Raw genomic sequence first — 5751 nt, 5'->3', positions numbered from 1 at the left:
GGACCACATTAGCCAGTTTCCAATCCCCCGGCACCTGGCCAGATGACCACGAATGCTCATACAGCTGGGCCAAAGGCTCTGCGATGACCCCTGCCAGCTCCCTCAACACCCTTGGGTGGAGGGCATCTGGACCTGCAGATTTAAAAATGTCTAGCCCTTCCAGAAGATCCCGAACTACATCTGCACTGACTAAAGGCTTGATAGAGCTATCCCCAAGATTCTCCCTACCTCTGGTAGGTGGGATATCCTGGTCCCTGTTCAGGAAAACAGAGTCCATGACCCTGGGTCTCTGTTGCTCTTCTGTGCTGCTGCTGGAGGTCTTCATTACTCCTCTTCAGGTTGCTTCACAATGCTAGATCTTTTAGACCCTGTCTTATATTAGTGATAGGCTCAGAAACTTTTTCAGCTCTTTTTATTATAGTGAATCAACCAAGACCAACCATAAAGGCTTGTGCTCAGAAACACTTTAATTTTGAGTTGATTGATGGCACCTGGAAGGGACTCGTGTCTGGAATCTCTCTACTCTTCCCACACAACGTCACTTTGTGCTAAAAGTGCAGACCACCCCACTGCAGACTTTTACAGATTTTACCATGAGGATTGACCTTGTAGTCACCTTTGTATAACTTGACATCACCAACATTTATGTGATTACAAACTTCATAATTTGGAAGGGATGGTCAATGGACACAAAATATATCACTGTCATCTGCACACATTAACCTCACACTGTATAAACCAGACCACAAAGAGTGAAAATAGGTGTGAGTAGCGCCTCAAACCTACATATGGATGAGGGTATGCAGATAAGAGATACACAAAGCTACCATTATGGGACAGAACCAAAGTTAAACATGCAGACCATAAGCAAGATAATAATACTATGATTCTATACATGGGCACTGGGGACCCTAAGATCCTCCAGAATTGCACAAGGGAGAGGAAGATGAGTGGTGGTGGACAGTGTACAGGCTGAGTGAGACTGTAGTTGTTGGGTCTCTGATGCACCACTTCCTGGTCTCTGATGCACCAGCACTCAGTAAAGAGAAGCACTCTATTTCCAAATTAAGACAAAGGATGCTCACTTTGTTGGACAAATTCCTAAAAATAGAGACTGAGTACACTATCACTTCAAGACAATTGTTTTATTGGAAAAGTAAACAAAGCTTTTATTAGCATTTTGATCAGGCGATGGGAATGCAAACATATGCTCATGCCTGGGAGGGAGGGGCGTTGGCTACATTCCAGGTTTTCTGAGCTCTTGCTGGTTTTTGGATTCCTGATTCTCCAGGTCCTTAATTGCTCAGATCCTCAATTGGTCATCCTCCAGGCAGGTTTACAAGCACAGTTATACAATCATTAATGACGTATATCCAGCTGTACTTTGATTGTGCATATGTTAATAAAAGAGATTGGCCCTGAAGAATCCCACTCATAAGTGAAGAATTTATGATAAGGACTATCATCTAAATGCTCCGGGGGGAGAAGATTATCAGGTGTTGTCTCTATGCTGTTTACCAGATGTTTAACTATATATTGGTTTTCAGAGTGTATCAGTTGAGTTTGGAATCTTGACAGAGTATTATTCATCAAGGTAAATAGTTCCAGTTACTTTATTTGTGTTAGTGGCCAAGCAATTAAGTCAGCATTTTCCTGTTTAACTCAGCAAAACATGGAATCTGACATTGCAGGCCTCTGTACACATGTTTAACCCAGCATTTCCATTATTTTAGTTATACCTTTTCAGTGACAACTGTAGCAGGCCCGCTACCCACTCACCGCAGTGCTGGCATCCAGATGATTGGGATTATTGGCCGCAGAGTGTATTTTGCTTCTTGCACACTGGATCCTTTGCCTCCTTCCCAGGTGGAGCCCTTCCAAGGTAGTGGGGTAAAGTATGATGGCACATCTCTAAATGGCATCTACTTGCACTGTACTAATCAAGCTTTAAGAAGAAGTTATTGAGCCTTTAGTGGGAGGGTGAGTAGCTCATTGATTTATCCCCCATTCTTGCTTTGCAACTGCTCAGAAATAAATAAATAAATAAATAATAAAAAAACCCTGGGCATTTTACTCATACTCTGGGGATGCTCTAATTAAAGCATTGCAGCATCTTGTGTATCAGCATCCCCACACTTCAAAATGGTGCAAGAAGCATTTGAATTAAAGCACTCATTCAACAAGCTAGACATACAAAAAACTAGAACTCTTGGTTCCAAAATGATACCTTTTATTAGACCAACTGGAACATCACAAGAAAATTGTCCTTTTCTGCAAGCTTTTGGGATCAAAGTCCCATCATGAGGCTCTGGGAAAAGTATAGATGGTACAAGATGGTAAAAAGTCCCCATAGGTAGGAAATAAACTTTGTTTGTGCACAGAGAGAGCTGAAGATGGAAGTCTGGCCCTCTGAGTCTTTGTGAGCTGTGCTGAGTAGTTCTTTGATGTGTAGGTCAGGTAGAATTCCTTCCCGGGAGGTGTCAGATGGCAGACAGGCGGGGGAAAAAAACTTTGTTGTTCTGCAATGAAGTTTACAATCCAAAATTGGCTTAAACTTGTCATCTTCCATGTTTCTGAGGTGTACTTGGTAGCTGTGTTGGTCTGAGACAAAAAAGACATACAAAAATCTAGAACTCTTGCTTCCAAAATAGTACTTTTTATTAGACCAACCATGACCCTGGGTCTCTGTTGCTCTTCTGTGCTGCTGCTGGAGGTCTTCATTACTCCTCTTCAGGTTGCTTCACAATGCTAGATCTTTTAGACCCTGTCTTATATTAGTGATAGGCTCAGAAACTTTTTCAGCTCTTTTTATTATAGTGAATCAACCAAGACCAACCATAAAGGCTTGTGCTCAGAAACACTTTAATTTTGAGTTGATTGATGGCACCTGGAAGGGACTCGTGTCTGGAATCTCTCTACTCTTCCCACACAACGTCACTTTGTGCTAAAAGTGCAGACCACCCCACTGCAGACTTTTACAGATTTTACCATGAGGATTGACCTTGTAGTCACCTTTGTATAACTTGACATCACCAACATTTATGTGATTACAAACTTCATAATTTGGAAGGGATGGTCAATGGACACAAAATATATCACTGTCATCTGCACACATTAACCTCACACTGTATAAACCAGACCACAAAGAGTGAAAATAGGTGTGAGTAGCGCCTCAAACCTACATATGGATGAGGGTATGCAGATAAGAGATACACAAAGCTACCATTATGGGACAGAACCAAAGTTAAACATGCAGACCATAAGCAAGATAATAATACTATGATTCTATACATGGGCACTGGGGACCCTAAGATCCTCCAGAATTGCACAAGGGAGAGGAAGATGAGTGGTGGTGGACAGTGTACAGGCTGAGTGAGACTGTAGTTGTTGGGTCTCTGATGCACCACTTCCTGGTCTCTGATGCACCAGCACTCAGTAAAGAGAAGCACTCTATTTCCAAATTAAGACAAAGGATGCTCACTTTGTTGGACAAATTCCTAAAAATAGAGACTGAGTACACTATCACTTCAAGACAATTGTTTTATTGGAAAAGTAAACAAAGCTTTTATTAGCATTTTGATCAGGCGATGGGAATGCAAACATATGCTCATGCCTGGGAGGGAGGGGCGTTGGCTACATTCCAGGTTTTCTGAGCTCTTGCTGGTTTTTGGATTCCTGATTCTCCAGGTCCTTAATTGCTCAGATCCTCAATTGGTCATCCTCCAGGCAGGTTTACAAGCACAGTTATACAATCATTAATGACGTATATCCAGCTGTACTTTGATTGTGCATATGTTAATAAAAGAGATTGGCCCTGAAGAATCCCACTCATAAGTGAAGAATTTATGATAAGGACTATCATCTAAATGCTCCGGGGGGAGAAGATTATCAGGTGTTGTCTCTATGCTGTTTACCAGATGTTTAACTATATATTGGTTTTCAGAGTGTATCAGTTGAGTTTGGAATCTTGACAGAGTATTATTCATCAAGGTAAATAGTTCCAGTTACTTTATTTGTGTTAGTGGCCAAGCAATTAAGTCAGCATTTTCCTGTTTAACTCAGCAAAACATGGAATCTGACATTGCAGGCCTCTGTACACATGTTTAACCCAGCATTTCCATTATTTTAGTTATACCTTTTCAGTGACAACTGTAGCAGGCCCGCTACCCACTCACCGCAGTGCTGGCATCCAGATGATTGGGATTATTGGCCGCAGAGTGTATTTTGCTTCTTGCACACTGGATCCTTTGCCTCCTTCCCAGGTGGAGCCCTTCCAAGGTAGTGGGGTAAAGTATGATGGCACATCTCTAAATGGCATCTACTTGCACTGTACTAATCAAGCTTTAAGAAGAAGTTATTGAGCCTTTAGTGGGAGGGTGAGTAGCTCATTGATTTATCCCCCATTCTTGCTTTGCAACTGCTCAGAAATAAATAAATAAATAAATAATAAAAAAACCCTGGGCATTTTACTCATACTCTGGGGATGCTCTAATTAAAGCATTGCAGCATCTTGTGTATCAGCATCCCCACACTTCAAAATGGTGCAAGAAGCATTTGAATTAAAGCACTCATTCAACAAGCTAGACATACAAAAAACTAGAACTCTTGGTTCCAAAATGATACCTTTTATTAGACCAACTGGAACATCACAAGAAAATTGTCCTTTTCTGCAAGCTTTTGGGATCAAAGTCCCATCATGAGGCTCTGGGAAAAGTATAGATGGTACAAGATGGTAAAAAGTCCCCATAGGTAGGAAATAAACTTTGTTTGTGCACAGAGAGAGCTGAAGATGGAAGTCTGGCCCTCTGAGTCTTTGTGAGCTGTGCTGAGTAGTTCTTTGATGTGTAGGTCAGGTAGAATTCCTTCCCGGGAGGTGTCAGATGGCAGACAGGCGGGGGAAAAAAACTTTGTTGTTCTGCAATGAAGTTTACAATCCAAAATTGGCTTAAACTTGTCATCTTCCATGTTTCTGAGGTGTACTTGGTAGCTGTGTTGGTCTGAGACAAAAAAGACATACAAAAATCTAGAACTCTTGCTTCCAAAATAGTACTTTTTATTAGACCAACTGGAAAATTGCAAGAAAATTGTCCTTTTCTGCAAGCTTTCAGGATCAAGGTCCTTCGTCAGGCTCTGGGAAAAGTATAGATGGTACAAGATGGTAAAAAGTCCCCATAGGATTCCAGGGAAGGAATTCTACCTGATCTACACATCAAAGAGCTACTCAACATAGCTCACAAAGACACTCTCATGGACCCAGAGGGCCAGCCTTCCATCTTCAGCTTCCTCTGTGCAGAGATGAAGTTTATTTCCTACCTATGGGGACTTTTTACCATCTTGTACCATCTGTACTTTTCCCAGAGCCTAACAAAGGGACTTTGATCCTGAAAGCTTGCAGAAAAGAACAATTTTCTTGTGATTTTCCAGTTGGTCTAATTAAAAGGTATCATTTTGGAAGCAAGAGTTCTAGTTTTTTGTATGTTTTTTTGTCTCAGACCAACATGGCTACCAAGTACACCCCATTCAACAAGCTTTAGTTTAAGTGCCCCCACAACCATTTTGGCTGGCACCATGAAGCCTGAGGGTTGGTTTGGCCTTGAAAAGCTCCCTCGATAATGGGGGGGGGAGGGGGAGGAGAAGGAGGGAGCACCAGATGTGCTGCTGGAGACTCTCCCCATGTCTGGAGCAGAACCAGCATGCCCCTGTGGAAGCTGGCTGCTGGATAAAGCTGCCAGAACTCAGACTGTGGCAGGC

This window comes from Alligator sinensis, unplaced genomic scaffold, assembly GCF_000455745.1.
Source record: "Alligator sinensis unplaced genomic scaffold, ASM45574v1 scaffold802_1, whole genome shotgun sequence".
NCBI classification, from domain to species: domain Eukaryota; kingdom Metazoa; phylum Chordata; order Crocodylia; family Alligatoridae; genus Alligator; species Alligator sinensis.
The sequence above is the reverse complement of the archived record's forward strand: the minus strand, read 5'-3'. Positions refer to the sequence as shown.